The sequence below is a fragment of the Enhydra lutris genome, unplaced genomic scaffold (assembly GCF_002288905.1).
Source record: "Enhydra lutris kenyoni isolate GAN:26980312 unplaced genomic scaffold, ASM228890v2 scaffoldscaffold3, whole genome shotgun sequence".
Taxonomy (NCBI): Eukaryota; Metazoa; Chordata; class Mammalia; order Carnivora; family Mustelidae; genus Enhydra; species Enhydra lutris.
In genome coordinates, this window is record NW_019154087.1 from 63,389,238 (window position 1) to 63,406,225 (window position 16,988).

The following is a 16,988-nucleotide window of genomic DNA, read 5'->3' on the forward strand; positions in this document are numbered from 1 at the left end:
TCACAGGTTGTTGAGTTCCAGCAGGGTCTGGTCGAGAGTCTGGTGAATCTCCACGTTCTCCTCCTTGGCACTGGCCAAGGTCTCTTCCAGGTTATTGATGGTCTTCAACTTTGCCACAGACTCTCGGCAGACTCAGCTCAGGTCTCAGCCTCTTTTAGCTTCTCCTCCAGCAGTTTGATCTCCTCTTCATATTTATCTTCTTTGGTTGAATACTCCTCTTTTGAGGCCATCAGGGACTTGAGGGCCTGGTCCCTGGTTCAGAGTTTCTCCTCCAGCTGCCTGGCGCAGCTCTCAGCCACCTCTGCTCTCTTTTCCAGGCACTCCAGCTCTCCTTCCAGGATCCCCAGCTTCCTGGCCACCTCCTTATATTTGCGGTCAGAATCCTTAGTGATGTGCTTGGCCTCCTTCAGCTGCATCTCCTGCTCATCCCTCATCCCTCATCTCAAGCTCCATCTTCTCCTCACCCTTCATGGCTCATTTGTCAATGACCTTCATTCCTCTCTCACTCTCGTCTGCTGACTTCTCAGCCTCCTCCAGCTTCTACAGGGCTGTGGCCAGGTGCTCCTACACCTGGACCAGCTCCTCCTCTACCAGCTGAATGCAGTGGTTCAGGGAGGCCACATCTGCCTCCATGTTGGTAGCCTTCTTCTGGCCTGCTCCAGTTTCTCCTGGGCATCCTTCACTGACTCAGAATACTTTTCCACCTCATCCTCTGTCCCCTTCAGCTTCTTCTGGAAGGCCTGCTGCTCCTCCTCCAGCTGCTTGCAACGGTTCTCATCCGGCTTCTTAGGGGCGTCGGCCTGCTCCGCACGGTTGATGGCATTCTTCTTTTCCGGCTATAGCATCTGCATCTTCTTCTTGCTTGTGTCCATGGCTGTGGTGGGGAGTGGGCCAGCTGGCGGGCAGTGTGCACTGGACAAACTGGGCTGGCTGCGCGGCCTGGGCAAGGAGGACCAAGAGGAACTGGGATGTCCCAGCCACGGGGGCACCTAAAATGCTGGGAGGGGCCTGGCAGAGCCGGGGACCAGGATCCTCCCCCACTATGGGCCAAACCTTTGTAGGGTCAGAAACTCAGCTGGGTGGGGGATGCAGCCATCCCCAGCACCCACCCCCTCGGGACCATCACCCTCGAGGCTCCGCCCCTACCCCACAACTCCCCCCACCCCCACCCCACCGCGCCCCCAGCCCCAGAAGGTAAAGTAGCTGGCACAGTCCGCTGCTGGAGTCCTGCAGGCATGTAAACTAGCTTTTTTGGCTTTAGGCTTCCTGGGCAACCCAGGAGGTTCAAATGCAGATATAATTCTTTGTAGGTGTCCTACTCTAAATTCAGCTCTTAATGGTGTAACCCTTTGGGGTCACAGTTTGCTGAAGGGAGGACCTCCTATTAGAGTTCATACCTCCCATGGATCCTGGGATTGGATTTATGTCCCTGTCACCCAGAGTGGCTATCCAAGTGGGTGTACCTATTATCTGGAACCAAGAAATACACTTAGGGCAAAAGTAGTTTGGTATTTGTTTATTCCTCCCACCCCCCATCCTGTTTTGGACAGGTAATTCCTTACTAAAAAGAATACATTTTTTTATGATTTTATTTTTAAGGTATCTACACCCAGTATGGGGCTTGAACTTACAAACCCAAGTTCAGGAGTTTCATGGTCAACAGATTGAGGCAGCCCAGTGCCCCAAGAATAGCATTTTTTAAAAAATGTATTTATGTATTTGTCAGAGAGAGAGTGCACAAGCAGGCAGAGTGGCAGGCAGAGGCAGAGAGAGAAGCAGGCTCCCTGCCAAGCAAGGAGCCCAATGTGGAACTCGATCTCAGGACCCTGGGATCATGACCTGAGTCAAAGGCATTGGTTTAACTGACTGAGCCACCCAGGTGTCCCAGGAATAGCATTTTAAGTAGAATTTTTGTTTGGAAGTTTGGGGAACAGTAGATCATTCATTTAACTGATGTTTAGAAATGTCTTCCATAAATGGAGAAAAATTGAGGAAATCTTACTTTGTTATCATCCTGACAAAATAATTGCAAGTTTATTTGTCTTTTTACAGATGAGGTTATCTTAAATGCTTAAATGGTATTACTAAATGCTAACCAGATTGCAGTGAAACTAGTGCTCTCTCATTCATACCTGTTGGTATTTTACAAAGATAAGCAAGCCACTTGAAAAGTAATTTGTCCATGTGATTCAAAAACCATCAGTGTCCTGGGGCTCCTGGGTGGCTCAGTGGGTTAAGCCTCTGCCTTCGGCTCTTCTTCCCCCCGCCCCCCCGCCTGCCTCTCTGCCTACTTGTGATCTCTGTCTGTCAAATAAATAAATAAAATTAAAAAAAAAATCAGTGTCCTGCAAATATATCATAAGGAAATAAAATTGGGGAAAACCTGTATGTATAAACTATTATTCAGTCTTAATCATAAAGTTAGAAGATGAGAAATAACCTAAATGCTTTAAAATAAGGAAATGGAAGGGATGCCTGGGTGGTGCAGACAGTTAAACCTCAGACTCTTGATTTAGGCTCAGGTAGTGCCCTTGGGGTCAGAAGATGAGCCCTGCATTGAGCTCTACATTGGGCTCCAAGCTCAGTCCAGAATCTGCTTACATCTTTCTCCCTCTCCTTCTGCCCCCACCCCCACACACACTCACACACACACACATACTCTCTCTCTCTCTCTCAAAAATAAATAAATCTTAAAAATAAATAGTAAAAAGGATGATGATTCTTACATTTAAAAAAATAATAAAGAAATGGTAAAGTAAATTATGATATACTCATTTGGTATACCATTACCCAGCCATTATAAATCATGAGTATGAACATTGTTTTAGACACATGGAAAATGCTTATGATAAAGTAGTCAATGAAAGATATAAAATTTATTTCCATCTTCATCATAACTTTATAAAAGGCAGAAGGCAGTAAAAAAAAAAAAGACATATCAAACATAAGAAACGTGATAACTGGGTGGCTCAGTTGGTTAAGCATCTGCTTTAAGACTGGGGTAGTGATCCTGGGGTTCTGGATAGAGTCCTCTGTCAGACTCCTTGCTCAGCAGGGAGCCTGCTTCTCCCTCTGCCTGCTGCTCCCCCTTCTTGTGTGGTCTCTTTCTCTTTTTCTCTCTGACAGATGAATAAATAAAGTCTTTAAAAAAAAATACAAGAGGGTCGCCTGGGTGGCTCAGTGGGTTAAGCCTCTGCCTTCCACTCAGGTCATGATCTCGGGGTCCTGGGATCCAGCCCCACATCAGGCTCTCTGCTCAGCAGGGAGCCTGCTTACCCCTCTCCCTCTGCCTGCCTCCCTGCCTACTTGTGAGCTCTCTCTCTGTCAAATAAATAAATAAAACATTTTTAAAAATTTAAAGAAAAACCACAAGAAACAACAATTTAAAATCTCTCAGGTTATTTTGTGAGCCCATCTATATCAGACTCAGAGGAAGTCAACATAGTTGTACTAGAGTGGTATTCCTTTTTTTTCTGTTCTTGTCAAGTTTCCTATGACATTAAGTATAAAATGAATAATTGAAAATTAAAATAAAAATAACATATTGGTGGTGGTTGCACAACTCTGAATATATTAAAAACATTTAATTGTGTACCTTAAAAGGGGAATTTTATAGATGAAAAAGCTGTTGTTAAAAAATTAAAAACATAATTTCTAAAGTGAATATTGTTTATGAAATATCCCAGTGTTTGAGCTTTTTAAAATATTTAATTTGCCAATCCTATAGCCTTATAATTAAATATTGTTCTAACTTTAGTCTTCCCAGCTCCCTCCCCACTGCTACCAATACATCTATTCTCTTTCTCTCTCTCTCTCTCTTTTTTTTTTTTTAAGTTTTTATTTATTTATTTGACAGAGGGAGACAGCGAGAGAGGGAACACAAGCAGGAGGAGTGGGAGAGGGAGAAGCAGGCTCCCTGCTGAGCAGGGAGGCCAATGAGGGGCTTGATCCCAGGACCCCACTTAACACCTGACCCACCCAGGTACCCCAACTATCCTCTTTCTCATGAGACCTTCATTCTCTTTAATACATCTGTGACACTGTGATTTATAATAAAAAAATACATATTTCCATCTTCCTCTGCATTGCTGGTACAGAGCTCCAAAAACCCTTGGAATTTGCTAAGGGATGAGATCAGTAAAGGTGTCTCTAGTTATGTTAATAGTTTTGGATGCACCTAAGGATGGGGGCTGGTTACCAGAAGAACCAACCCTGTGTTTATAGGGTTGGAATTTTCTGTCCCACCTCCCTGACCTCCCCATAGGGAGTTGGGCTGGAGGTTGAGTTCAGTCATCAATGGTCAGTGGTTGGTCATGCCCATGCAATGAAGCCTCTTTAAAAATCCAAAATGGCAAGGAAGTGCCTGGGTGGCTCAATCGGTTAAGCCTCGAACTCTTGATTTCAGCTGACTGAAGTCCTGATCTTCAGGGTCCTGGGATCTAGCTCCATGTTCAATGGAGAATCTGCTTCTCTCTCCCTCTGCCCCTCTTCCTGCTCACTCATGCATACTTTCTCTCTAAAATAAATAAATGAATCTTAAATAAATAAATAAATAAAAACCCAAGATGGGAGGGTTCAGAGAGCTTCCAAGTTGGTGAACACATGCAGATGTGGGGAAGCTGGTGTGTTTGGAGAGAGCATGGAAATTTTGTACCCTTTTCCCATAGCCTGCCCTATGCATCTCCTCCATCTAGTTGCTCCTGAGTTCTATCCTTTTATAATAAATCAGTAATCTAAATGTTAACTTACTAACTTAGTAAACTAGTAAGTAAACCAAAAGTTAACTTACTTAGTAAAGTAAGGGATATGTTTCTCAGAGTTCTGTGACCCACTCTATCAAATTAATCCAAGGAGGGGATCATTGGGACCGCAGATCCATAGCCAGTCAGAAACAGGTGATAGTCTGGACTTGAGATTGTTGTCTGAGGTGGGGTGGCAGTCTCAAAGGATGGAGCATGTCACCTGTGGGATCTGATGCTGTTCTTGGATAGGTAGTATAATAATTGAGTTCAGGGGCGCCTGGGTGGCTCAGTGGGTTAAGCCTCTGCCTACGGCTCAGGTCATGATCCCAGGGTCCTGGGATCGAGCCCTACATCAGGCTCTCTGCTCAGCGGGGAGCCTGCTTCCCCCTCTCTGTCTGCCTCTCTGCCTACTTGTGATCTCTCTCTCGCTCTCTCAAATAAATAAATAAAAATCTTTTAAAAAATTTTGAGTTCAATTGTAGCACATCCAGCTGGTGTCTGAGAATTGCTTGGTGTGGGAATGACACCCATCAGTGGGTTCCAGGATCATTTAACATCGTTTTCTCTCAGTCTCTAAACATGTCCTGATCTCATTTCTTTTCCCTCTCAGCTGCAGCCCATGGTTGCTCATTTGAGCAACAAACTTTCTCACCAAAACTCTATACTTCCGTATAGCCTTATCCTTGTCTGACCCTGCCCAGAAAACCCTAAATCAAGTTCATTGCGCAGTATACTTTTGTGATTGTGTAGGTCCCAGTTTTTTCACTCCTCCCTGTACTGACCTTGTTCAGTCCTTCCTACACTAACTGCTTGATCATGTGACTTGCTTTGATCAAGAGACATTAGCAACTGTGACTCAAGCCAATGGCTTAAAAAATGCTGGCATTGGGGCACCTGGACGGCTCCGTCAGTTAAGTGCCCGACTTTTGTTTTTGGCTCAGGTCATCAAGATCATGAGATTGAGTTCCCTCTGCAGGTGGAGACTGCTTAGGATTCTAGATTCTATCTCTCCCTCTCCCTCTGCCCCACCACCCTGCTCATTTGTGCACTCTCTCTCCTCTAAAACACAAAACAAAACAAACAAACAAAAAAATGCTGGCACATATGGACCTTGCTGTCTGCTCTTTAGAACACTTTTTAGTTCACTAAGAAGGCTATTAGCCGGCTAGAGAATGAGTAGCCTCAGTTGAGGTCTCTCCAGAACAATTATTTTGCCAGTCATTAGGCATTTGAAGAAGTCCATTCTAGACCATTTTGTCCAACTAAGCCAGCCTGGAACAAAAGAACTACCTTGCTGACATTTAGAATTGTGATGAATAATACATATTTGTTGTTTTAAGTCATGGAACGTTGAGAGAATTTGTTCTGCGGCAAAAACTAACATGCATTTTCTCTAACCTTACATTTATCCTTACCTTCATGGCATGATTAGGGAAAACTGCATAGCTGAGGCTAGAACTGTTAGAAATTAATCATATCACATCTCACCTGGGTTCTTGCAGTCCCTGTCAGTCCTTTACCTGTCAGATACCTTCCCCTACTTCTCAAAATGTCTGACCATTCCAGTCCCTCACCCTGATCCTCCCATCCCCAATTCAGTCTTATCCCCTGTCATTTTTAGAAAATAAGTTTGTTGCCTGCTCGAGATAATGCAGAGTTTGCAGGCTTCAGCAAGGACTCGGGTATTTTTCGGTATAGGCTAAAAAGCCGTTGGAGATTTTTGAGCAGTGGAGTAACACTCCAACTCTTGTGTGGAAAATACAATGTAATAGAGCAAGAATAGAATTAAGAAGTTAAAAGAGGTGATGGTAGCTTGGTTTAGGGAGCTAGAGGAGGAGGTGCAAGAGGTTGAAGAATGGTGGGAACAGGACACCATTCATAGAGATTCACATGCAAATGACATCCTCTGGAGTGGTGAAATGCAGTTGACCAGGGTAGAGGGATGCCCTGAAAATTCTGGTTATATTTTGAAGATAAGAACAGAATTTGCTGGGGCACCTGGGTGGCTCAGTGGATTAAAGCCTCTGCCTTCGGCTCAGGTCATGATCCCAGCGTCCTGGGATCGAGCCCCACATTGGGCTTTCAGCTTCGCAGGGAGCCTGCTTCCTCCTCTCTTTCTCTGCCTGTCTCTCTGCCTACTTGTGATCTTTGTCTGTCAAATAAATAAATAAAGTCTTAAAAAAAAAAGAACAGAATTTGCTGATGAATTATTGTGTTAAAATAAAAAGAGGATATAAGGATAATCACGTTGTATAATAATAATTTTTTTTTACATTGGTGCTTACCTGCCCTACTCCCTCTGAGCAGAAGGCAGGCTCTGTCCTAAGTATCTTTCTTTGTAAACTAGTCTTGAATGAATGAATGAATGAATGCCTCAATTAAGGGATGAATCCTGTTTGAAATTTTTACATTAGAGCAGATTACCTTTTTTTCTTTGAGAAAATAGCTTTCTCCTTGCTTTTCTATTTACAAAGAGAAAGTATTGTATAATAATGAGGGTTCATTGTATTCTAGATGGGATTATTAAAACACACCCTACACTAGTGCTTCCCCAAATACAGTCATCAGAACGATTACCCTGTCAACAAACTATTACCAGTTGGCAATGAGATAAGGAGTTTTTTTTTTTTTTTTTAAGATTTTATTTATTTATTCGACAGCGAGAGAGGAGACACAAGCAGGGGGAGTGGGAGAGGGAGAAGCAGGCTTCCTGCTGAGCAGGGAGCAGGGACCCGGATGCTGCAGGGCTCAATCCCAGGACCCTGAGACCATGACCCCAGCCAAGGCAGACGCTCAGTGACTGAGCCACTCAGGCTCCCCAAGATAAGGACTTTTTGACAGAGTGAAGCCAATTTTGTGTCACTAAACACACCATTCAGCTGGCTGTTGGTTGTTTTTTTTACATTTTTTTCCATAGTAAAACTTTGTCTATTAAGGAAGTAGTACGCAGATTTGCATTCTAGCTTAAGCTCCTTATCTTGTTGCCAACTGGCACTTTTTATTACACTACAACAAAGGATCAGCTGGATTTTCTGAATGCTATAGAATTTTTATTGGACATGCCAAACATAGTAGAGGCCTGGTAAATTTCTTTAAGTCCCAAGATAATCTGCAGAGTCATATAGAGGGGATGATGTATTTGAAAATGAGAACATTGTTTTTGAAAGGACTTTATTTTTTTTTAAGATTTTATTTATTTATTTGACAGACAGAGATCACAAGTAGGCAGAGAGGCAGACAGAGAGAAAGGAGGAAGCAGGCTCTCCATGGAGCAGAGAGCCCTATGTGGGCCTGATCCCAGGACCCTGAGATCATGACCTGAGCCAAAGGCAGAGGCTTTAACCCGCCGAGCCACCCAGGTGCCCCTGAAAGGACTTTAAAATGTTTAAAGGCAGCAAGATATAATAGAAAGAACATGGATTTTGTACTTAGACCTGGTTTCAAATCACTGCTCTGTCACCTTCCATGTGACTATATTGTTTTTGTTTTGTCACAGCTTGGTGGAAATAATACCTACTTCCCTGTGGTTATTGCAAGGTTTAAGTGACACAATATACATTAGAAGCCTAGCACAGGGCTTAGCATGTAGGAAGTGCTCAGTAACTCTTAACTCTCCTTTTCTCTCTTTCCAAAACAAATATCATCTGCCCAGTCGCACTCTTGTCAACACCTCTCTATCATTAACCTTGTTAAATTTCAAGTGTGTTCTTGTTAGAGAAAGGACTCCCCTGCTCACATGATTTGTGTGGTTTGTTATTGGTAGCAGATAGGAGGAACTTGTTCCAGGAAGCAGAGCAAGAGAACTGAGAAGGAAAACTGAGATTAAATCTGTACACAGGGGACGCCTGGATGGCTTAGTCGGTTAAGTGTCAGCCTTTGGCTCAGGTCATGATCCCAGTCCCAGAGAGAGTCCCCTGCTCAATGGGGAGCCTGCTTCTCCCTCTCTCTCTGCTGCTCCCCCTGCTTGTGCTCTCTCTCTGGCTCTCTCTCTCTCGTTCTGTGTCAGATAAATAAAATCTTTAAAAATAAGTGAATAAATCTGTACACAGTGATATTAATATCATTACAAAAACCCCGTGGTACAATCAAACTAGATTCCTTACAACCACTGCTATCACTAAGAACCAGACATTCAGAGGATACACACTTTTTTTGATACCCACACAACTGTTATTGTTGCTGTGGGGGTGCCTGGCTGGCTCATTTGGAAGAGCATGTGACTCTTGATCTCAGGGTTGTGAGTTTGAGCCCCATGTTGTGGAAGTAGAGATTAATAAAAAAATAAATAAACTTTTAAAATAAAATAATAAGAAGATGTGGAACACTGTAATAAATGCACGAAAGGTGCTGCAAAAATAAGACTTGGGAAAGGGAAAGGGAAAAGGGAAGCACCAGAAACCATCTTGAATGCACTGATTTTGATTAGAAGCTTGGTTCATAAGAAATGAGTAGAATAATGGAAATGTTGATGAGCAAATTCATGTGAGCAGCTCAAGGGACCCAAGATATGATCAAAATAACTGCAAGAATCACTTTGATCTGTCAGGTAGGGGATAAATCAGTGGTATGGGGAAGAAAGGATCTTGGTTCTAGAGAGAATTGAATCTGGGCCTGGGTGGAAATATTTTGACTAACAAGAGAGAATAATGACTGCAAATGTCAAAGGTCAGAAACAGAGAAGGGTGTTTTTTACAAAATGGGGAGTAAACAAAGGATGATTTTAAAGAAAATGCATTCATTTATTCATTTATGTATGAATGATAGGAACTGTGAAATCAGGGGGAGAAACATAGGATCTGTCCTCAAAAATTGTAGTATGCTATGGTGGTTGAATAATATAGGCTTGTATATTTGCACAGTACCTAATCTATATATGTATTCCACTCAGTGACACCTTCAAATGTTTTTTTTTTTTTTAAGATTTTATTGATTTATTTTGACAGAGATCACAAATAGGCAGAGAAGCAGAGAGAGAGAGAGAGAGAGAGGAGGAAGCAGGCTCCCTGCCGAGCAGAGAGCCCGATGCGGGGCTCGATCCCAGGATCCTGGAATCATGACCTGAGCCGAAGGCAGAGGCTTTAACCCACTGAGCCACCCAGGCGCCCCGACACCTTCAAATGTTATAGTAAGACAGCAATGTGCATATTACCATAAAATCCACATACAGTCAAGTCAAATTATAAAGACTTCAAAAACATTATGCATGTTGTTTAAGTTTTTGGTCAGAATGAATATCCACATACACACTTCCTACCTTCTACTCCCAAAATCAGTATTACAAATAGCATAGGGTCTCCTCTTCAATAGCATGGAGATCCTCTTAAATAGGGTTTTTGCAATGGTATTCACTGCAACAAAATTTTTACTTGTTAATCAGATATTTATTTATGCAATAGTTTTCTAGTTACATAGTGATTTTCTAGTTATATAGTGACCTTTTTCTTCTTCGTAGGTTCTTTATTTTGAGGCCTTCTCAAAAATTGTGATATTATGATATTTGCAATTAATTGACATGAATTCAGTCCCAGTTTCCCCACCAACATGTAATCACAGACAAGGCAGTTAATCCCTCTGAGTTTTAAGTCTCTGTAAAATGGAGCTATTAATGCCTACCCTATTTACCACACAGGATTATTGCCACGCTCTCAGTAAAAGTAAAAAATACGTAGAACAATGATTTCTTTTTAATTGCTATTATTCCAGGCCTTGAGCATATACCAGTACCCAGGGTAGTATTTAAATTGCATCTAATTTTTCTGAGCACTTTGAAAGATGAGCTCAGGCTGGATTTCTCTTTTACTCTGTTGAACTACCACACAACCTCATGTTTTCTATTCCTATTCCTATTTCTGCATTTTTCCTTCCTAATAATTGCTGAAATGAGAAGTGGTTTAAAAATAATTTAAGCCCCTGGTAGTTATACTGAAAATACTGAGAAAACAGTAGAAGCTTTTCTTATATTATGGTAATGGGGAAAAAAATTAACATTAGGGAAGTCCTGATCTAGTAGTAGAATTATTTACATTATCTCACTAATCTTTTTTAGTCCTCACAATACTGTAGGATAAGATTGTTCTTGAGGAAATATGACTCAGTTGTTTAGTGACTTGCTCCCAAATCACAGCCCTAAGTGTGGAGCTAGGATTCAAACCCAAATTTGATCACCAAGATTAACTTTTTTCCTCTAACAAATCCCCAAGTGCAGTTGATTATGCTGGTTTGGAGTCCATGTTTTAAGAACCACTGGGCAAGACTCATGTATTTATCACCTAGTGTCTATAATGCAAAATTCAATATTGGATTGGCAACCTAGGATATACTGGCTAGGGAGCAACTAGGTTACCCCACTTGAAACACAGTAAAAAACAAGGAATAGAGAAAAGAAAATTAAAATGGTAAGTGTAAATCTAATCCAATAGCATTACATGTGAATGGTATAACCAATCCAGTAAAAAGGCAGACATTGTCAGACTGGATTAAAAAAATCCCATTGGGAGGGCGCCTGGGTGGCTCAGTGGGTTAAGCCTCTGCCTTCGGCTCAGGTCATGATCTCAGGGTCCTGGGATCTGAGTCCTGCATCGGGCTCTCTGCTCGGCGGAGAACCTGCTTCCTCCTCTATCTCTCTCTCTGCCTGCCTCTCTGCCTACTTGTGATCTCTCTCTGTGAAATAAATAAATAAAATTTAAAAAAAATTTAAAAAAAATCCCATTGGGGTGCCTGGGTGGCTCAGTTGGTTAAGAGTCTGCCTTCAGCTTGGGTTATAATCCCAGGGTCCTGGGGCCGAGTTCTGCTTCTCCCTCTCCCTCTGCCTGCTGCTCTCCCTGCTTCTGGTCTCTCTCTCTGTCAAATAAATAAATAAAATCTTTTTTTAAAATTAAAAAAAAAATAAATCCAACTATATGCTGTCAACAGGAGATACACTTTAGATTCCAAGATACAAATAGAAAGTAAAAGAATGAAAAAGGTTATATCATGCAAACAACAAAAGAAAGTTGGAGTTGATTTTACTACTGTCAGACAAAAGAGATTTAAAAGTCAATTAACAAAAAATGTTCTTTGATATTAAGAGGGACATTTTATAATGAATGTCAGGAAGCTATAACAATTGTAACCATACATACATCTAACAACAGATTGCCAAAACGCATTTTAAGCAAAAACTTATAGAAATGAAGGGAGAGTTCATTGTACAATATAGTTGGAGACTTCAATACTCTATTTTCAAAAATGGATAGAAGAATGGGATAAAAGCCAGCCACAAAATAGAAGACTTAAACAATGCTATAAACCAACTAGCTCTAATGGACATCCATAGAGCCCTTCAGGATAGACCATATGCTAAGCCATAAAAACAAACAAATACATTGAAGAGGACAGAAATAACACAAAGTATGTTTTCCCACAAGAATGGAAAGAAATTGGAAATTGAAATCAGTAACAGAAAGAATTCAGGGAAATTCACAAGTATGTTGAAATTAAACAACACACTCATAAATACCCAAAAGTTTAAAGAAGAAAGCAAAATGGAAATTAGAAAATACTGTGAGGGGTGCCCGGCTGGGTCAGTTGCTAGAACATCCAACTCTTGATTTCAGGGTTGTGAGTTTAAGCCCTCAGGCTTGAGTTCAACCCCAGGAAACTGAGTGTGGAGCCTCCTTGAGAGGAAGAAGGAATGAAGAAAGAGAAAGAAAGGAAGAAAGAAAATACTCCGAGATGAATGAAAGTGAAAGCACAAATGAAACTTATGGGATGCAGCTAAAACAGTGTTTAGAAGATAACTTATATCTGAATATGTGTATATTAAAGAAGAAAGATCTTAATCAGTAACTTAACCTTCCACCTTAAGACACTGGCAAAGGAAGAGCAAACTAAATACTTAGCAAGCAGATGAAAGGAAGTAATACACATTAGAGACGAGATGAATGAAATAGAGAATAGAAAAACAATAAAAATAAAAACCAAACAAAAGCTGGTCCTTTGACAAGATCAAAAACTGACAAACCTTGGAGCTCCTGGGTGGCTCAGTCAGTTAAGCGTCCTACTGTTGATTTCTGCTCAGATCATGATCTCAGGTTCCTGGGATTGAGCCTCACATTGGGCTCTGTGCTCAGTGGGGAGTCTGCTTAAGGATTCTCTCCTCTCCCTTGATGACCCCCTTCTCAAATAAATAAATAAACAACAACAACCAAAAAAAAAAAAAAAACCCTGACAGCTAGTATCCAAAAACTGTAAAGAACTTATCAAACTCAACACCCAATGAACAAATAATCCAATAAAAAAATGGCAGAAGAGGGGCGCCTGGGTGGCTCAGTGGGTTAAAGCCTCTACCTTGGACTCAGGTCATGATCCCAGGGTGCTGGGATCGAGCCCTGCATTGGGCTCTCTGCTCAGCAGGGAGACTGCTTCCCTTCCTCTCTCTCTCCCTCTGCCTGCCTCTCTGCCTACTTGTGATCTCTGTCAAATAAATAAATAAAATCTTTTAAAAAAAATGGGCAGAAGACATGAATAGATATTTCTCCAAAGAATATATCCAAATGGCCAACAGACACACGAAAAAATGCTCAACATCACTTGGCATCAGGGAAATACAAATCCAAACCACAATGAGATACCACCTCACACCAGTCAGAATGGCTAAACTTAACAAGTCAGGAAATGACAGAAGTTGGTGAGAATGTGGAGACAGGTGAACCCTCTTACACTGTTGGTGGGAATGCAAGCTGGTGCAGCCACTCAAGAAAACAGTGTGGGAGGTTCCTCAAAAAGTTGAAAACAGAGCTACCCTATGACCCAGCAATTACACTACTGGGTATCTACCCCAAAGATACAAATGTAGTGATGTGAATGGGTACCTGCACCCCAGTGTTTACAGCAGCAATGTCCACAGAGGTCAAACTATGGAAAGAGTCCATAAGTCTATTGACAGATGAATGGATAAAGAAGATGTGGTATATCGGGGAGCCTGGGTGGCTCAGTGGGATAAGGCCTCTGCCTTCGGCTCGGGTCATGATCCCAGGGTCCTAGGATCAAGCCCCACATCAGGCTCTCTGCTCGGCAGGGAGCCTGCTGCCCCTTCTCTCTGCCTGCCTCTCTGCCTACTTGTGATCTCTGTCTGTCAAATAAATAAGTAAAATCTTAAAAAAAAAAAAAAGATGCGGTATATATATACAGTGTAATACTGCTTAGCTATGAAAGAAAGAGAAATCTGCCATTTGCAACAATGTGGATAGAACTAAAAGGTATTATGCTCAGTGAAATAAGTCAATCAGAGAAATACAATTATCAGTTGATCTCTTTCATATGTGGAATTTAAGAAACCAAACGGGATCATAGAGGAAGGCAGGGAAAAAAATAAGACGAAATTAGAGAGGGAGACAAACCATAAGAGACTCTTAATCACAGGAAACAAACTTTGCAAGACAGACTGGCAATTTCCCAAAATGTTAGATATAGAATTTCCGTATGACCTGGCAATTCCATTCCTGGGTATGTCATTTAAAGAATTTAAAGCAGGTGTTCAAACGAAAGATTGCTCCCAAGTATTCATAGTGCCACTATTCATAATAGCCAAAAGGTGGAAAGAACCCAAATAGTGTTTCAACAAATAAGTAGATAAACAAAAGGTGGTAGATCCATACAGTAGAATATTATTCAGCCATAAAAAAGAATGGTGCATGGTACAGCATACATGAACATTACAAACATTATTCTAAGTGAAGGAATTCAGACATATATTACATGATTCCATTTATTGAAATAACCAGCACTTCCAAATCTTTAAAGACAGAAAACAGATTAGTGGTTCCCCAGGGCAGGGAGAGTAAGGGTGGGTAGAGTAAATACTTGCCACAATAATAATTATAAAAAGACAAAACTCATACACCTACCATCCAGTTTAAGACAAATGTCAAATACAAAGAAGCAAACTGACTTCAACAATCAAAATGGGTTTCTAGATGTTAAAAAAAAAAAAAAAGCAAGTTAGAAAAAAAAAAAGAAGTTTTACTTCATATGGCACACCAAATGCCAAAATATACAGTTCAGAGTTCCTTTGATCAGGTGTAGGAAGCCAAGTAAATTTATTGAGCAGCAAAGTGACATAATCAGAACTATACTTTAGGAAATCCATCTGGCACCCCAAGGTTCATTGGTGGGGGATGGACTAGAGGCACAGACTTCTTGTAATGGTCAGAGACTCTTGAGACTTTAAGGTGGGTGTGGTGGGAATAGAAATATATGAATGCCTGTATTTGCCCTTTGGTCTTCTTTTATATCTACTGCACCAGCAATCTAATTTCTGTAGTAGCAGGAGTTAGCAGACCAGAGCAAGTATCCTTCTAGGTATAGGCAAATCTAGAGCTTCCCCAAGGAAAACATCAGACCAGGAAATAGGCAGTCTGAAATGATTTTATTGTTAAGCAACGAGTTGACAATGTTTGCTTTCTTAGTCTGTCTCCAACGAGCCTAAGATAAGCAACAGCCGTTATTTACTGATCATTTGCTAAGTGAATCATACATATTTGTGGATTAGCTCATTTAATTCTTTGTTATAAGCCTGGGAAGTGAATACTACTTTTGTGCATCTTATGGGTGAGGGAACTGGGGTTCAGAGAGAATAAGAAACTTGCCCTTTAGGGTAAGGAGAATTGGACTTCACACTTGACTCTGAAGTCTGTGCTCTTAAGAAGGAAGGGGGGGGGGATTCTAAAATTGAGAAGCATGGTGTTTTTGCTGCTCTAATTATGTCTTTTCCATCTGAGTTTATTGTATTTCAGAAGGACCAGGGTAAATTTATTTACTTTCTAGATGTTCAGACTTTTTTTTCCCCATCAGTCTTTTGGGGACTCACAAAAAAGAGTTTATATACATCTCTTCTAAGAATGTAAACTTTTGCCTTAAAGTCTGAGAAGGATAAACCCACCGAGTAAGGTCACGCTCCTGACATAGGGGTGAAGGCCTCAACCAAAGATATGGACTTTTACCGGGCTGAGTATCAGAGCAGAGGTGGGAACTGAAACAGGAAACCAGAAACTAGAGGGTCAGAAGGAGGAACTGCAGGTACTTGGCTGGGAGCCACTCTGTTGTTTTCTTAAGAATTCATTTCAAGGCCCTCCTAGAAGGAAAAAAAAAAAGGTGACCTCTGCACCCTGGAGGCTGACGACCTAGACACTAAAGCTGAAAATAAATGAGCCTTATCTTAATAGAAGATTATCTAGGTTCCTATTACTCTTTTTGTTCATTTCCCTCTTGTTATACCCTCCGCCATTAGTGAAATGTTATTTGAATGTTTCAATCCGATTTAACTAGGCCACAGGGAGTTTAGAGCTCTGCCCCCTTTAGACCAGAGGCTAAAAGTGAAGAGTACATCCGCTTGAGGCCGGCTAGGTCATGGCAGCGTTGTGACCTCCCAAAGGGAAGGTAAAACTCAGGACATCACAGTTGGGGGTTAAGCAGCCCAGCCACTTCTCACCATTATCTATGGGATAGTCTCCTTCCCTCCACCACCTGTTAAAGAGGAGCAGAGGTATAATTTGTATTAAGGACCTCAGAACATTCTTTACCCATTTAGCTTAGGACAATATTTTTCAAAGTGCAGGTCAGACCCATTAGTAGGTCATCAAATCAACTTACTGGGTGTCAATCAGCACTTACTTTTATTTTTTATTATTATTATTTTTTTTAAAGATTTTTTATTTATTTGTCAGAGAGAGAGAGAGCACACTTAAGCAGGCAGAGTGGTAGGCAGAGGCCGAGAGAGAAGCAGGCTCCCTGCAGGGCAAGGAGCCCGACGTGGGACTCGATCCCAGGACCCTGGGATCATGGCCTGAGCCGAAGGCAGCGGCTTAACCAACTGAGCCACCCAGGTGTCCCAGCACTTACTTTTAAATGAAATGGAATAAAAACTATCACTTAGAAGGTTTAACTATTGTTTCGTGAGCTTTTATTTCAGTTTTAAAAATACAAAGTATGTGTTCGTGTAAAATGTAGATCTCCCTGTGGGTTATGATCAGAAAAGTTTTAAAACCACTGCGACAAGTATACATCTAACAAAATCCATTAATCAAGGGGAAAAAACGGGGTTCTTACAATTCACTGTATTTTTCTTTCACTTTAGAATTTGCACATGCAGGGATTTTTCCCTGTAACACATGTAAAAAATAATTTCCTTAAAAAATTATTTTGGGTGCTTTCATTCAGGAATTAGGCACTGTTTAATAGTTCACAGGTCAACACCTTTGGCTTGCC

At 41.4% G+C, this 16,988-nt stretch overlaps 1 pseudogene; it reads right to left on the reverse strand.

The window, feature by feature from the left end:
* Positions 1 to 872, reverse strand: LOC111154692 (annotated as a pseudogene).
* Between the last annotated feature and the right edge of the window lie 16,116 nt (positions 873 to 16,988).